Genomic DNA, 19,079 nt, shown 5'->3' with positions numbered 1-19,079 from the left:
GACATAGTATGCGTAATTTGACACAATAAGTTTAGGAAAAGATGGCTCAGCTTTCTATAGAAATTAACAGGGCATGTATTTCTGGCATCTGTGCAGGGGAGTCACCTAAAACTTTAGTGTGTGCTGAAGTCAACACCTTCAATAATTCTCTGCATTGCAACACTAGCCACAGAGTATTTTAGTTTAGTGCCAACCACAGGCTGTACAGAGCAGTCCATGTAGAATATGCCTTAGTGACGTTGCCAGCCCCAGTGTTGTAGGGGGACAGCTATGTTAGCTCTGTCCTTACTGTTCTTCAATTGATGCTGCCGGACCCTGGGTTGTAGGCGAACAGCTGTGTATGCTTATACTCTGCTATGGCTATGAATACACAGAGTTGATCCTTAAATTATCAGGCTTCAATACCAGAAAAAGAAGGGTGTTCATTGTTGAATTACAAGACACTACCTTGATATTGTTGATTCTCTGGAATACCTTTTATATCGTGCTCAGCTTCAAAGGATACTGAGCCTGCATATAGAGTTCACTCCTTAAAGAAATGACATGTAGAACAGATGCTTTGCTCCCCTCCTCCCATTGCTTCCTGTACAATGCAGGTGCTTGTTTCAGATCTCACTTGTGCATATTTCTTTAGGTAGTAAGAAGGAAAATGCGTGCATTATTACCTTCTCACCTCAGAGTGCATCTCTTACAAACAACCGAGGCTAGTCATATTCTTTAAGAATTATCTCCTAATCATCCAATAAATGAGGCCAGAATATGGCTTTTTATTTTGCGCAGTACGTCATCCTCAGTTTGTATTTCTACATCATAAACTCTGTCTGAAGGGACTATGTGTCGATCTGGTATATCAACCTGTATGTATTCTTCAGTTGCAGTCACCACCAAACTCTCCTTGAGAATCGTTCAAACTGTTGTCACTTCTGCTGCACTATCCAGAATGGCTAGCGCCCAAGTCTTGTTCCACAGAAGTATCTGTAGTTTTCAGGGCATGCTTTTTTGCTAGACCTTATAATTTATTTTTCCTAAAGTGAGTCTTTGAGTTGGAACCTTTCTCTTCCTTCTTTATGCTAACTGCAGTTCCACGTCCTGATTCACTTTTCTGATTGACATATTTGACTGTTCTCTGATAATCTGTCTGTCCTCCTCTTTCTGTCCTGTTATTGTCTCCCAGAATACTGAAAAGAATGGGAAGAACAGATATCTGGATACTGATCCAGCTTTTTGATTATGTCACAGCCTCTCAAATTACGTTCCCCCCTAGAGATTCCTTTGTTGAGGGGGGTTCCATATTTTTTATTGTTTGCTTTCTGCTTATTCTAAGTCTCTGGAGCAGCTCTTTTCTTATTGGTACAATAATTCTCACTTTTTTGAATGGCTATTCGTTCTATGAAAATAATGGTTTTGATAATGATAAAAACAAAACAACTCTTGGTGATTTTTCAGCATTTAAGTAGGGAAATTTATTTAGACAATGTAGAGGCAGAACACAAATGGTACAAAAACTGTTGGACAAAATGTTGTGTCTCATTTATTCACCATGAGACCAGGAACTGTAATATCATCTAGGGAAACTTTCAAACCATAAGGAATTTGAATAATTTCTGTAAGACCCATAATCTGAAGAAAACCTTTTCCCAAAACACACCATCCAGCACAGGATATGCAGTATGCATGAAAGCACTGCCTTCTCAGAAATATAGTTTCTAAATATAAGGAAGAAAATGATAATCAACATTATAATCAACTTTAACCACTCCAGTAACAATTTAGACATATGACCTTGTGGAGAAAGGTAACTATTGCAAAACTAACAGCCATCCGTAATGTGGACATTAGTTATTTTTTTTCAAAATCAGAATCGTTTTTACGTGAAAGAAATAGCACAAATAAAGAATATGAAACAATGAGCAGCCTGCAAGTTGAGCTGTGGCTAAAATGACTCTTTGAGTGAGCTGGAGATAAATTATGGTAGGTGTTGACATTATATGTTTTTATAGGTTTACGCAAAGTGGGTGTGGCCTCACCACATGGACTGCTTGTGAAAAGATGTGAGTGCCTTACAGCATCCCATTACTTTGGAACAAATTTGAAATACATTCTCTTAAGTTATTTTTTTCTCTGTAGCTTTATTTCCCAGTTACTTCTATTTTGTTCACTTTTGCTTGAACTTGTAGTGCATGAAACGCTTTTGGCCGAAAGCATGAATTAAATTGAAATTGAGATGGAGTGCCTTTTACATTAGTTGCCTTTCAGAGGCCATGCATGCTGTGCAGTCCAGTTGAATGGGATTTCGGCATGTTCCTCTGTAGGCAGAAAGGCAGGAATTTGATCAAATTGCCAACGGCACCCAGATAGCTCACTTTAGCTCCACATCATGATGCCCTGGAGTCCAAACAGCGAGAAGTGGCCTTCCTCTGGGAAAATATGGCTGGGTAACACTGTGATGTAGCTGCGGTGTTGAAAAATCAGCTGTTCCTCCTTGCTGCAGTGTTGCTTATGTGTTCCCACAAATGACAGCTGGTGGGACCTTTGATTCCACATCTCTAGCACCTGATTTGTGTGTGGCCCCTCAACTTCAACAAAAGCACCACCCATGGCACAGGAGGCACCACAAACATCAGAGGATGAAGATATGGAAGGAACAAAATTCACACATAGAACCACCCGGTAGCACCAGTCTGTTCCACATGGATGTTATCTCCTTAGTTCTGTGGTTAAGATCATGCCAGTGTTGTGACAGCTGGCAATGTGTACTCTTCACTCAACCACTGTTGACTTATCTTCTATAGACTGTCATTGTTTCTATTCCTGCCTATTTTCAATTTGGACACCTCCTTACTAATGCACACTTCTCCTACATATGTCACGACATGTCCCTCACTCTTGGACTCAGAATGTACATCAAATGGATCAGGATCTCATGGGGTTAGTGAACTGGACATTGTATTGCATTGGAAACTAAACTTGCACATGTAAATAAATCTCCATAATCACATGTATCATGCACTTTTTTCAACTCATATAGGGGCTCATTCCGACCCCGGCGGTCAAGGACCGCCGGGGCCGGGGATGCGGGAGCACTGCCAACAGGCTGGCGGTGCCCCGCAGGGCATTCTGACCGCGGCGGTTTGGCCGCGGTCAGACCAGGAAAACCGGCGGTCTCCCGCCGGTTTTCCGCTGCCCTGGGAATCCCCCATGGCGGAGCAGCTTGCTGCGCCGCCATGGGGGATTCCGACCCCCTCACCGCCATCCTGTTCCTGGCTGTTCCGACCGCCAGGAACAGGATGGCGGTGAGGGGTGTCGTGGGGCCCCCATAAGAGGGCCCCACTTTGAATTCCAGTGTCTGTTCAGCAGACACTGGAATTCGCGACGGGTGCAACTGCACCCGTCGCACCATCCCACTCCACCGGCTCCATTCGGAGCCGGCTTCCTCGTGGGAAGGGGTTTCCCGCTGGGTTGGCGGGCAGCCTGCTGGCGGTCGCCCGCCAGCCCAGCGGGAAAGCCAGAATGGCCTCCGCGGTCTTTCGACCGCGGAGCGGCCATATGGCGGTTCCCTCCAGGCGGGCGGCTCCTGCCGCCCGCCGGGGTCTGAATGACCCCCATAATGTCTGCATTGGGTGAAGCAATGTCAATGAACCTAAAGACATGTGTGGCTTACTGTCAGACACAAAGGCACACACTAGGACTCAAAAGCGATAAAGGTGACCAATGGTACTGTGGACTACAAACAACTTCCTGAGCCTCCCAAGCATGTATCGAACACTTATCCAGGCAAGTTGACATATGGCATGAATGGTTCAGAACTCGAGTGTCAGGAAATTTCCCTGACTAATGTACCAGTACAACAAATATGAGAGGAACTCTAGAGCATATTTAAGACTGTGACAGGCAGATGTCAGCATGCTAGTATCCATAATCCAAATAAGGTGGAGTTTGATATGCAAAACGTTTTTTAAATAATTGTGACTGACCTTAGCAATGACAATTAATGTTACATTATTACCTGTCAAAGGTATTGTATCCATACACAATCTAAGTGTCAGGAACTGCGCTGAAAACTGTCTTGAGCAGCTGATGTAATAGCGCTGCCAATCAGACAGCTCCTTGGTTATTGGGGATACACATAGTGATACATGTAAACCAATTCTGAATGCACACCTTAAGGCATTTCTCCAGATGGCCAGTACAGACATGAGAGCACCCAGACAGTTAATCATCATGGACACCTAATTGTCAACAAATAACAGGATTTATTGGCACATAAAAACACAGTCTATTAAAATCCTATCCAACTCAGTAACCTACACAAAGCTAACCTATACCTACTTATCTTAACCCTACAGCTATCTATCCTAATCTAAACTTAACTTATACATATAATAATGCCACTCAATAAACGTTGTCCCCATACCCTCCTTATGACACAACAGATGTGTAGGACAACATGACCTAAAGCTGCACATATACTAACTATTCCTATGTCCTATATTTGTATTTTTTTAAAATGTTTTTTGTTGGTATTTTTATTTTTTTGTAAATATAGCCCTGAACATATCCCCCCACCAACCCCAAATAAAAATGATGCCTAACTCCAACCCCCAAATTACAACAACTAACGTACTCCATCCTACCTAACCTATGTCTAACCCCCTAAAACCCACTAAAATTTTAAACAATGCAGACTGGGGAAGGGAAGGTCCAGGGAAGTGGTGATTGACCACACCTACAGCTTCTTCAGCTTCCTCTTGATGTACTTTAGTATTTTGCAATTTCTGGCATTGTCTGCCTCAAGTCTGGCCAACCTAGTCTTGACCTCGGACAGGTCTTTATGCATTTCTACCTCAAAGCTGGACTCAGTGGCAGATAGTGGTGACTGTTGTAGTGCTGGTGCCATCAGATGTGCTGCAGATGTTGAGGGTGCCAGACCCGATGTAGCACCATGGACTTCGGGTGCTGAGGACACTCCTTTAGTTGAGGTAATTTCAGGCTGTTGAGCTGGTCCACCATTAGGGAAGGCCTTCCATGATCCCGATTACTTTTCCGTGCGGTATCTCCTTGCCATCTTCCTGTAATCAGCCTGGACCTTGCAAATGTGCCAGAAACATTTAAAACATTTAGCAAATTTCTATTTTTGGGCTGGAGTCATTGTGGCAGCTAAAACATGAGGAGAAATGTCATCAGTAACTGTGTTGGGTAGAGGAAGAACAAGCATGCATTCTAAACAGCATTTTCTGATGATAAATGTTGTAAACCAGTAAGCCAACAATAAGGGCAAGACCCAAGACCATAAACATCTGCCTAGCGAGCATCTACAGTATTTTGTACATGTCACGGGGATAATGGATACTTGCACACTAGGGCCAAGTTGTGAGAGGGTCTAGGGCCTCCTTGCACCACATTAGCGTCATAAGCAATAAGACGCTAATAAGGCACAACAAAGCCAAACGGTCAGCAGAACAAAGTGGTGCAATACCTGCATTGTGCCACTTTGTCACCCCTTGCGCCACATTTGGCCTGTGCCAGGCATGATGTATGTAAGGGCGGCGTTACCCTGGTAGTGTGTCTGCCAAAATGGCAAACTGCAATCTAAGAGATTCAGCTGCCTCATTTTGTTTTTGCAATTTATGTTGCCAGCGCAGTGCTGGAATTAAAAAAGGGCACACAATTGGTCACAATGGGCCCCTATGTACAGTCCAAGGTTAGCATTAGATTCTCTTGCACTAACCATGAATTGTACATAATTTCCATCAAGACGTTAACCATAATTGGCACATAACCAGCCCCATAGAGTGCCATATATCATATACAGCACACACATGGTGGTGGATAGGGGGGAGCTAAGGACCGCAAGAGAAGTGGCGCAGCAATGGGTGTAGCGCCTGTTTACGTGTATCTGCCCCTATTTGTGCACAAATGTGATACACCTCCCAACTACCAGGTACGCACTCACCATGCGTATTTCATACACACATGATGTCATCATGCTTGCTCACAACTATCATGATGGCTGAAACCTGTTGTTTCATCTGCACACAACGTACTTGCTACAATCCATGGACTTGTTCCACATCCATCTGGAGAAGACCCCAAATATCTATGTGCACTCAACTGACTGTTGTCCTTCTCAAAAGAGCTCCTTGCACGTCCATTGCCTTACTTCATCATTGAAGAGAAGTGAAGCACCAGTGGTACAAGTGCCTCCAGCAAAAGGCCCTTGGAGATCTCTACCCAGGAACATATATTGTACTGTGTCCTGACTACATTTGTGCAACATGTGGAACATAGTGCAGGAACGGATACTGTGAAACTATATGTTTTAAACATCCATACACTACAGAAAGCCAGCACCTCTGTCACATATCATGACTGACATCAGTGTGTTTGTGGGCATACACCTAATTTCCTGAGACCCACTAGTCCATGGAGGCACACATTATCACCTGTGCATCATTCAAATTATTCCACATCCTCTGCATACCATCACACATGATGTTGATACCTAAGGATAGATGATGGTGTCCAAAATGATCCCCATGCCATTTGTACCTGGCTTAAGAGACATCAAACCCTCTCAAACACAACACTATACATAAACATGTGACATACAAGGTGGCACTTCATTGTTGCATCAGGGTCTTCAAAAGTGGAAACCTCACTAATGGTCTAGCGTGGAGGTCTGCCTGCAAGACATAACAGGAAAATATAACTTTGTGATTTGTGAACAAAGATTAGAATGAACAACTGTTACACATTGCACTTTTTTTTTAGCTTAGTGATCTAGTCAACCTAGTGTTAGGAATGACCCACTGCCACTATCCTTGTGCCCCTTAGCAACCTCCTACCGCCACCATGTGTGTGCCGTATTTAAGATAAGGTGCACCATGGCACCGGATAAGGGCAATGGCATAATAATTGTTGATGCTATTGAAGTACTGTTCTGGGTTAGTGCCAAGATTTTGGCCTAACCATGAACAGCACATCAGGCACCTCATAATTAATGGTGTGCCATCTTTTGATGCCTCATCAAGAATTCTCTTACTTTTCTTTGTGCCTTTTATTTTTTGGGCCCTCTTGCATACATCATGCATGGTGTAGGCATAATGCTGCCCATAGGCACACTTAGTGGCGCAATGCATGCATTGTGCAACTTTATCACCCTTTCCCCTACATTATACCTGAGCCAGCCCTCATATATTCAAAGTGGGCGTTTGCCTGGAAACCTAAAGGATTTTTTGGCGTAGTTTTGTTCTGAACATTTTGACGCCTGCTCAGAGCATGTGTTAAAAGGGGGCACACCATTATATTTTGATGGCCCATTATGTACTGGTCAGGGTTTTCAGCAATTGTATGGCAATAACCCAGAACAGTAAATCAATAGCATAAAAAAATTATGATGCAATTGACCACTAACCTGCGCTATGGTGCTCTGTATCTTGGGTGCTAAGGAATGAAAGGAAAGTGCACCTTTCCTTAAATCTGCCCCTTGATGTCCACACCTTTCTCATGACATGCTAAAGTTATCCCTATGCCCTACTGTCATTCATATGCAAAGGAGGATGTTGCCATGTTACAGGTTTATTTACCAACAGGTCTGCCATGCCGAAGCACCAGGTGATCCCCTTCCCTGGCATTGAGGTCTGCCCACTGGTGGTTGATCTGGAGGTCTGTGCACTACACCTTGAATATCCTACGCAGCTGGAAAAGCACCTTCCACCAGCGAAACTTCCTGGCCTTCGTAGAGCAGCCCATGATTACACAGCCACCCATCTTCACCATATTGGGGAGGTAGTGACACACTAACCATATGACCCACCCCCCGGTTCATCATGACTCAGGCGCTGTGCCCTTCCCTTGCCAGACATCCTGCTGTCTCCCTCCACAGCAACCAATAACCCACAAAAATAAAAGTATAGATAGAATAACTCCACCTAACCCCAAATACCCAAACAAACTACACTACCCCAAAGACAAACACCCCACAATACAAATACAATGGGAGGCCAATAACACTACACACAACTTACAAATACACAAATACAACAAATTGGACTGAACAGCAACAGGACACAGCACAAAACTCTTAGAAGCCACCACTCCTCAACTAGTACCAGCTCCACACAACCACTCTCAACCACAGACAGTAAGATTGTAAAGTAAAAGGGAAAATAATTTCACTTTACCATGTGTGCAGCAAGTAAATCCTGTAACAGGGGCTATGCATCTATGTAGTTTGTATGGTTTGGCTACACATGTGTGCATGTGCATGTAATTGTGTACCAGTGACATAGGAATGTGCCACCACATGTTTGTATGTGTGTGTGATGTATGTGAGGACTGATACTGTTTGCAAAAGTGCCTGTGTGTGAAGACTCTTTGCAACATACATGTTTACACATGTGTACTGAGCGTACATATGTGGTTCTCCTCATGTTGTGGGTCTACCACATTGTCATGTCCGAATTTCGACTGTCAGTCACTGTTAACAACATAAGATGGGAAGGGCCATGTGCAATACATGTTCAGGCATATCATACCCTTAACAAATCTTTAGCAAAGGATGTTGTTGACTAAGGCCAGGATAAGATCCTGTAAGCCATTTCAAAGTGAGTGCTGGTATGTGCACACTCTGGCATGTTGTTAGGAGCAGACTTAATGATGCAGAGCAACACATGTAACGTATGGTTCACCATGCATGCAAAATGTTGAAGATGGTGTGCTGACATGTGTCATTGTTGGTATGTATATGACATGTTTCTTTTGTGGAAATATATGTATCATGTCTGATAAGTGCTGCATGATACAGTGGTGTGTTTAGGGATTGGACATATACCAAAGCTCTACTCCAGCTATCTTATATGTAGGCCATTGGTCCAAAGCTGTGTACTCAGATCTGTGTAGAACATGTTTCACAATCGGGGGGGGGGGTTATTTGTACTGGTCATGATAAGTTGTAAGTTTTCATGTGACACATACACATATTATCATGTCAATTGTACTAATTTGTCCATCAGCAAATTGACAGCACCAAGCCTGGTCCACCTAGCTGGGACATGTGTGGATACATTTAGGTATTATGGGGGTCATTCCGACCCCGGCGGCCGGGGATGCGGGAGCACCGCCAACAGGCTGGCGGTGCCCCGCAGGGCATTCTGACCGCGGCGCTTTGGCCGCGGTCAGACATGGAAAACCGGCGGTCTCCCGCCGGTTTTCCGCTGCCCTGGGAATCCCCCATGGCGGCGCAGCTTGCTGCGCCGCCATGGGGGATTCCAACCCCCTCACCGCCATCCTGTTCCTGGCGGCTCCGACCGCCAGGAACAGGATGGCGGTGAGGGGTGTCGTGGGGCCCCCATAAGAGGGCCCCACTTTGAATTTCAGTGTCTGCTTAGCAGACACTGAAATTTGCGACGGGTGCTACTGCACCCGTCGCACATACCCACTCCGCCGGCTCCATTCGGAGCCGGCTTCCTCGTGGGGAGGGGTTTCCCGCTGGGCTGGCGGGTGGCCCTCTGGAGGTCGCCCGCCAGCCCAGCAGGAAAGCCAGAATGGCCTTCGCGGTCTTTCGACCGCGGAGCGGCCATTTGGCGGCTCCTTGCAGGCGGGCGGCTCCCGCCGCCCGCCGGGCTCAGAATGAGCCCCTATGTGTCAACAGCATACATTTTCAGTGCTCAATTACTCAGACTTTGATGTTATTGGCAAATAGATGAAATTGTATTCAATCTGTATGGCAGGGGTGCTCTCATGCAGTGATGGCACCCTAGTCATCATTGCTCCAGTGGCAATTTAAATGGCCATACAGGACCATTGTTGCATGTATGAACACAGGTTGACTGTGGTCACCTCAGCTCAGTTCACTGTGCACAATCAGCATGCCCCTGACTGTGTCAAGGGTCAGTATAGCCTACTCAGGGATTTGAGGGGCCGTTGGGTGGTGATCTGCCATCCTCATGATGGATCATCAGCACTGCGGTGCACAGTGCCCTGCAGACATACACCTGCATATTTGTGATCCCATGGCCAAGAATGTGTTGTTACCTTTGTGGTACTTTATGTCAGGCTTGCCCTATCATATACTGGGACTGACAGCTTGTTTGTGTAGGACATGTCTCATCAATTTCCATGGTTACACATGACTTGCCATGAATCTGAGGGGTTATTCCTAGGATGCTTGGTTAGGTCATTGCTAGTTTGTGGTACTGGGTCTTGTCTGTAGACCCAGGGTACAGATACAGTCCTCCCTGGGTTTCCCTTCTTTGTGGAAGACCACTATGGAAGTCTGGCGCTGGTCTAACAGGAGTATCCACCCCTTCTGGCTCTTCTCATACATCTGCTTCAGATGTGAGGCAAGCTAAGTTGCTGTCAACTTATAGGGTTTCATTGTTACCCCATTGGGCCCGGAAGCTTTTTCGGGCTTCATATCCCTGATGGCTCTTACTATTTCTTCCAGGGAAGGTTTCCCTATCCTCTGTATTGAGGCTTGGGTGGGGGATGTCACAGAGGAGCTCACCTGATTTGCATTTTGTGGTGAAATACCTTGCATAATCAAATTTCCCATAGTAGTGGTTAAACATTTGGGCTATGGTTTGTCCACTACTAGCAAGTTCCTCTGACTCCTTTTAGATCTCAGGAGCCCATCTATCTGCTGTCTCATACCTGTTCAGCCAGGCCAATACTTTTTCCTGTTTTGTCCCCCATTACATTGATGTGGTGTTGTATTGCCCTATGGTGCATATTTGCAGCTTCCTGGGCCACGTCTCAGTATCATTTTGCTTCAGAGCTAGGATGTGGGCTCCCTCAGAACCCTCCTCTTCAGGTAAGCTGGTCTCAAGGGACATTAATTCACATTCAAGAGCCTTCAATTTTGTACTTTTGAGTTTTTCCCTTGCACCATCATGGAGAGACCCACCCCCTTGACTACTGTCTCATAGGCTGCCCACAACATGAGTGGAGACTCGACTGAAGTGCTGTTCACCTGAATATAATGGTCTTTTCCGGCTAACATCCATTCTCTAATTCATGGCTCTTTAAGCAAACAGAGCTCAATATGATGTGGGTATTGTTTGGCCTCTTGGACCAACCATACACCAGCCACAGGGGAGAATAGTCATAAATACCCCTGGTTAAGTTTGTGGCCTCACTGACTTTTAACAGCTGGGGAGTGGGCATGAGAAAATGATCAATTCAGGAGGGCCTATCATATACCCCAAAGTAAAAGTATAAAGTGCTGGGTTAATGGAACACCATACATCTGCCAGTCCCTGGGGAGAGAGGTAGTCTGCTAATGGTCATCTGACTGAGTCCAGATGCCTGGGGGGATGTCAGTGAATACTATTACTCGGCGTTGCATTGAGGTCCCCTCACATGATCACGTCCCCATCTGGCAGACTGTGTACCAGAGTGGTCAGGCCTGGTAGTACCGAGTCGTGAAGTCATATTATGGTATCTACTGAAGGTATTCTTAAGATTGCCCCCCTCCTAGGACCACATAGGGACCCTGTGGATCCGGCCATATTTTCCAAATGACATGGGGCAGTGGCAGAGGTGGTATGGCCCACATTAGCAGCCTTTCAATTTCCCCAATGGCCAAGGGCATGACACTTATTACCTAGGAGGTGAGTCTCTTGTAAGAGAACCATATCAAGAGAGTCTGATTCGATGTCCTGGAGCACCACTCCCCATTTGACTTTGTTCCCTAGGCCATTGACATACCCAGATACTATCATTAGGGTTGACATACTAACTTTGGACATCCCACTGTATGGCTAATGGATCACCAAGTTGGTGTCTCATATCCTCTGTATCAGTCTTGCCTCAATCACTAATTTAGGTCCATCGCGGGCTGCTCCCAGCCCACCCACATGATGCTCTGGGTGCGTCTCCTGTGCCACATTATCAATCCCATGAACCCCTCTCATCTCCCCATGGGTCCCAGGACCCATTCAGGTGATCAAGACAATGCCCAAGGTTAGGTGTAATTTGTTAGACCCGCACATTCACTTCAAGTGTTTCACTATACTCCTTTGCAATGCCACCACGCCGGCTCCACTTAGGGTGGTCGCAGTGTCTTGACCCTCCTGCCACCTGACAATCAATTCAGCCAATCAGGACCAGCTTGTGGGCTTGCTAAAAGTGTGTTTTGCATGTTGCAACTAATCATGCTGCGCCGGATAAGTCTTTGTTTACTTGTGTTACCGTTCCCTCAGAGCCGCTTCACCTAGAGGTAACTGCAGCACAGCCTCTGGACCCAAGGACTGAAACTGGGGAAGAAGGTAACCTGAGGGTTACCTATATGCAATGAAGGGGCACTGCGAGCTGGTTGGAGAATCACGTCCCGTATCAGACATTTATGAGTCTTGCTATGATGGGACAAGGGTGTGCTCCAGGCTTTCATGGTGCACCTGGGATGCGGTGGGCTCCCTCCACCTAAAATATTTTTGGAAGTTCATGTGTTTGTGGCAATCTCAGGACGAGATCATCCACAAACAGATCCATTGCCGGACCTTTGGTATTTGAAGGTACTACTAGTATACATACATTATTTCACTGGCCCAGCCCTCCGAGTCTTCCAACTTCTCTCACAACTGTTCATTTGTCATACATGGCCACATGCTGACATTTGCATTCCACAACCTATGTAAAATCCCAATGAGTGTATTTTGGTACTTGATGACTCATGTCAGCTATGAGTAGACGGAATGACAAAATCAAGCTTTCTATGTAATTCACAATAAATAGAATTTGCCAATGCCAAGGGTCTGTGACTCGTTAGTACATTGCTTGACTTACATGCATATCCCAAGTTGATTGGGTATGAGACATTTATGTGTATTGGTACTTGCATGTCACTCTCTTGCTAATACATGTGAGTGGCAATGAGAAGTATGTTATCAGTACTCACGTCTGATATTGTCACTCAGACTTAGCTAGGTTACCTAGCAGATACAAACCTACCATTGTATGTACTTGTTAGCCCTTTCCTTCCTAGCCCATACATCTATACAGCAGTCTTCACGTATATTTCCTGAATTGCTACAGGCATATGTCAAGCCAACACACTTGTGTGATATGTGTGTGACAATGTAAAATGTATTAACTGCAGACAATGCCTACATTCCACCAACACATTCATGTGGTAGTGAATTATTTTAAAGATGTTTAATGTTCCTGACGAGGGGGCAGATTAAAGTGAAGTGGTGCAGCAACCAGTGCAGGCCAACTTTTCCTTCCCACCTTGGCATTTCCCTTCGCCACAATGTGTGTGCTGTATTTTGCAGGCTGTACACCATGGGACAGGGTATGGGGCAATAGCGTGTAAGGTATTTGCAGCAATTGATGTACTGTTCAGGGTCAGAGCTAAACCTCTGGCGCTTTCCCTGAACAGTACTCAGGGTCTAATTGGTAACAATGGTGTGCCCCCTTTAAACAGCTGCTCTGGGCAGGTGTTAAAAGTAGCAGCAATTTATGGTACTGTTGTTTTAGTTAGATTCCACTGCACCATTTTGGCTCCCTCCCTACCGGCTGTACACCCCTCTTGCATTCTTAATGCCTGTGGCATTTTGTGGCACAAGGTGTTACAAAGTGGCCCAGTGCCTGACTTGTACAACTATGAGTTTCTGCTGCTTAGATATTTGCCTAGTTGGGCCACATTAGTGTATGATATTTGAAACTAATGTAAAAAAGGATGCACTAGGCCCTCTTCAATAAGGGCCTATGATGTTGTGGTGTAGTGATGCTCTCAGAGATATGGACAAGTTACAATTAGTATGTGATGGTGTAAAAGAGTATACCATTTATATTTTGAGTTTACATGATTTTATTGATTTATTTACACAGTGATTCTTGGAGTACTGTTCTATGTGGAAACATTTTGCACTATTAGTGCTCTTTTGCATACTCAGAAGTGCAGCAGTGTTTTGTTGTTCTTCCTCCTCCAGCTGTACACCATAGTGGTCATCCTCCTCATTGGAGGCATCTACTTGTTCATCCAAAGGGACATGTGTGCTTAGACGAATGTTGAGAAAAATGCCACACACAAGGATTATTTTGCAGACAAGGGGGGGTGCATATAACTTTCCTCCTCCTGTGAAGTTTATGGACCTGAACCTTGATTTAAGGAGGCCAAATGTCCGCTCCAAGACATTTCTGGTCCTTATGTGGGCTTCATTGTATGTCCGCTCTGCATCTGTTTTTTGGATTTCCAAAAGGTGTCATGACCCATGGCTGGATGCTGTAACCTTGGTCAGCTGCAAAAGAATGTGAGAACATGTGTCAATCATGCACATTAGTTAATTACTAGGTGCCATGCCCCGTATTTGTTTTGAGTGGAGTATCAGACTTCCATCTGGTATTGTGTGTGTTCCTGTGAGGATGGATGGTTGGATTGGTCTGTGGTGGTGCACTTTCCAATCATGGGTTGTGGATTAGGTACATGGTGATTGTAACTTGAATATTTGTCAGACAGTTCACCCATGCCAAATGTGTGCAATGTTCTCTATATCTGAGAATTTACAAGGCCCTAGCACTTCCTAGAACAACATAAGCCTCATTTTAGTGGACACTATTGTGGGCCAAGTAGGCAAATGATCACAGCGCCAAGTTTACAAAGTGGCATACCCATGTAGTGCAACACTTAGCAAACCTTTGTTCCACATTATGCCTGTGCAAAGCATCAAGTATGCATGGGGTGTGTTCCTCCATTGGGCAAAAGCTAAAATGCTGTAGAGGATTATAAGAGGTTTTCTGATATTTTAATCAGATATATTTGATTCCTGTACAGAGCAGGCCTAAGTACGGGGCACACCATTGCTTTAAGTGTGGCCCTATGTGCTGTGCAGGATGCACCATACATTTGGCATTTATACTACACAGCCCATTGATGGCATCCATCTTGTTGACACAATTGCACCAACTCTGTGCCATGGTGCGCCATATATTTACTAGAGCACACACATGTTGGGTGTAGGGGACACTGAGGGGCACAAGTAAAGTACCACTGCTTTAGATGCTGCCCAACCTTTCTGACATGTGGCCCTTATTGCCTTCACTTTAGAGCTGCAGAAGAGTGATGTAGTGGACATGTGTACCTATTTTGTGTGTTGTGTGCCATGTGACAGGTGTAGAGCCCTGTGTGTTGCATGTGAATCCCACCCATTTGCCCTTGAAATACCTCCCTTGCACAAAGAGCTGTTGTTGGCAATTGCTGGTTGGCATTGCGTGTGTGCATGAGGTTCAAATGCTCAGTGTGGGACAGTTATATGGGATGTGTTGTGATGTATGCGAGATTTTTCAGACAGCTGTGAGACAGGACAGGGTATGCTGTGCTTTTCTGCACTGCCCTGCATCAGGAGTTCAGCCCTGATAAGTTCCATTTATCCTCATTCATGTGCATTTCTGGCCTTTCCCTGTACATTGTCAGTGGTACATCAGCCTCAGTCCATTGTTGGTACCCTTTTATCATGGTATGGAGATGTGGTATTTACAGCTATGTTTGTTGGTATGCTGAGAGGTGTTCATTCCTGCCCATGATCTTTCATTGATGGTGATGTTGTTTTTCATTGTGTGCTGCACTACGCACGACACAAGGGAAAGTTGTACACAATAAATATACCTATGATATTTTTCTGATATATAGATTGTGATGGGACCACTCAGCTGGCAATAGATATCAGTGCTGCCTGAAATTGCAGTGTAGTGTGGCATGTGGCATATGTGTTGTGGTCTATACATCTGTGTTTCCCTGTCCATGTGTGTTTGGTGTTGTGTTTGTAGTGTTTGTCCTACAAGTTTGGTGTGTTATGATTTGTATGGTATCTTACCTACAGGAAGGCCATTGCCATGTTGTCCTTGTTGGTATTGTTGGTTTACAGTGGAGTGCCTGAAGATGTAAGCATCATGGATGCTTCCAGGTAATTTTTCAAGGATGTTTGTGATAATTCTACGGTGGTCCACGATGGCCTGTACATTGCTGGAGAGGGTGTGCTTGTGATTCCAGTAGAGGTGTACGATTGCTGCAGGAGGGACAAGTTGGACATGGGTGCAGTCCATGGCACCCAGCACATGTGGGAAGCAGCAATTTGGTAGAAACCTTGCTTGGGCTCCTGCTGCACTTCCTGGGTGTTGGGGAACCAGATGTGGTGGCATGTGAGTCTGATGATGGCATCCAAGACCTTTGTAAGGAAGACAGAGAAAGATGGTTGGGAGATCCCACCCACTTGTGCCGCAGTCGTCTGGAATGAACCTGATGCCAGCAAGTGGAGGACAGCCAGGGGTTTGGTCAAGGGTGGAATTGCTTTGTGACTCTGCACTCTTGCTGTGATGTCTGGCGCAATGTGGTGGAGCAGACATACAATGGACTCCCGCTTCAGGCGGTAGAGTCTGATCACCTATTCTTCCCTGAGGGCCAGGATGCTTGCACACTGGCGAAAGATCCTTTCTCGCTTTCTACGCTGTGTTTGTGGCTGCTGTGGTGGTGTTTGCAGTTGGTGCGGTGGTGCTGGTGGCACTTGGTGTTATCGCTGTCGTCTTCTACGGGTGCCAAGCTGTAGGAGTAACACTTCCATGGTGCCCAGTTGCTTTCCAATGGTCCTTCTGTCTGTTTCCATTATGTAGTAGTGTGTGGGCCTCACTTTAATACCTGGTCTGACCAGGCATTGCAAATTTGACACTAATCAGACTTAGCATAATTTTTTTACGCTGGTCTTTTCCGTGTGTCGTTTTTGTGGCGGGGTTCTAAATTTGGCGCTCGCGGCCTAGCGCCATTTTTGGAATGGAATGGCTACCTTGCATATCAATGTTGTTAAATGATGCAAGACAAGGTGATGCTAAGTTGGATATTTTGATGCTAGACCGCTCCAGAGTAAAAATATAAATATGCCGTTAAGTTAGCGCCACTTTTGCGTACAAAAATGGTGCAAATACAGCGCTAACTTTTCTTAAATCTGGGCCCGAGTTTTCAAAGTTGAGAACATCAATGTAACTCTCTTTGTCTCAGTAGACTGCAAATGGGTGGCTGAGAAAATAGATTTAAACTTGAAAGTGGAGCTGAGGTGACCCAAGACACATGGGGAAAACATTGGAAGAGCAGCTTCTCAGTTATCTTCCAAGATTCTTATTTGTGATATCATTAGTTGCAAGTTGTGAGTGGTCCCTTTCACCTGAGAGGTGTGCACTGGTCTTCCTAGTGTTCCTTGTATTACCAAATCTTTTCATGGATTTACTTGTTGTGTACACCAAGAACTACAATCATAGAGTGACTTGAGAGGCATCCCAGGGTACAATGTGTGAGCCTTTGATACAAATAGAGATAAGAAGCTATTCAGAACACAGCATGCTTCTGGAATTGATTACTCACAGAGATGTCTGGTGGAGTGGTGGTGTGGCCAGAACAAAAAGACAGCCTATGCTTCAGATTAGGGAGCAGACCCATCTGTGCCTGTAATGGGCTTACTTCACTTTCTCTAGAGGAGTAGTGGTCTGATGTGCATGTGTGCACTATGGGAAGTCCAAGAATGGCTGCATGGATTTCCGGTCCACTGACTCTACCACTCTGAGATCTCCAAAAACACATCTCATTGAACTGACTGTCATGAGCCTGTTCTTTTCACCCAGGCCTCAGGCAGAAAAGACTGACATGGGAGCAGCTTTTTCATATTGTTATTTTATTAGGTCTGAACAAGTGTACATTTACAATCAAATAAATGCTATATCTAAATGAATATGTTCAACTCTCCTTCATTACCCATGTATAACACAGCGAGACCACATAGGAAAAGACTGGTGGAGGGTTAGGAAAGAGGTGCTGAGTATTTAATCCACTTTATAGCCATAGTGATGTTTACTGTTGATCCATGGCAGTCATAAAATGGGGGCAAGAGTTGTTCAAATCTGAGAATTTTATTTAAATAAAAAATCCTTTATAAGTAACTGAAATCATTAAGAGGCCATTAGTCTAATCTTCTGCTTCTTTGCGATCTCTGTTCTGCTCTAAAACCAAGTGATTGGGCGTCTGGTGAATTACTTTGCCGTCACCAAATAGGAAAGAAACTTGCAATGTCCTTTTTTTTGTTCTTGCAGTTTTATATAGTGCACACTCGACCCATAGATATAGGAGCACTTTACATGAGCACCAAGGTCACATTTCTTTCTTTAGGCATCAGGAGATTAAGTGATTTGCTCAGAATCACAGGATGTTGAGCCAATGCAGAGACTCGAACCTGGTTCCCTAGTTCCAAAGCTGCAATTTCTGGTTATAGTGCCACATCCTCTCATTTCTTTTTCTAAAAACATTTTGCTCGCTGGGGAAAACTTGAGTCCAGAGGTTACAATAACCCATTTCAGTTTTTATCACCAAAAGACATGAGAGTCCACCAGTTCTCTCCAATTTTTTAGAGATCCAGTAAACTTAACTGAGTATACTACTCTGGGTTAACTGCTTCTACCAAACTAGAACAAAGACTTCTATCACTGCAGCATTTTCACTAGGTGACAGAGATCATTTGCTAATCTAGCTATGTGGGTGATATGTCAACGATGGTGGTTTACAGTCATGAAGTAGTGTCAATAAATGTATGCATGTTCATGTCCAGTGACTATGACTAACAGATTTAAATTTAATTCACTCATCACGTCACCACAACGTACCCTCAATCGCTCCTCACATCGATATTCAAGGTCGCTCCTCATTACCACTTGCATTTTCCCCTTTTGTTCCACATATTTCTTCTCCTCTGTAAGGCTGAGGGAATAGACACTCAAATTCAGCAGCATTATAGGCCCTTCACACATTTCACCTTAAAATTCAGAGAGTGTTAAGACAGACCCAGTTTGGGAATGGACCCAGTCTGAAAGAGCCAAGAAAATCCTGAAGCATGTGTGTGGAGTCCTGGAGTTCCACTGGTCGTGAGGTACAACCAGGGGTCTTGATTCTAAGCCACCAATGCACTAGTCCGCTGGTTACTGCTGTGAAAGGTCAATGCTGTGGCACTGCTGCTTTATAATTATATTCTACACACGTCTCCTTTGTGAAAGAGAGAGAAACCCATGCATTTATTTGGAGAATAGTAGCAAGAGCATTTGTGGAG

The sequence above is a fragment of the Pleurodeles waltl genome, chromosome 6 (genome assembly GCF_031143425.1).
Source record: "Pleurodeles waltl isolate 20211129_DDA chromosome 6, aPleWal1.hap1.20221129, whole genome shotgun sequence".
NCBI lineage: Eukaryota > Metazoa > Chordata > Amphibia > Caudata > Salamandridae > Pleurodeles > Pleurodeles waltl.
Note: the sequence above shows the minus strand (reverse complement) of the source record.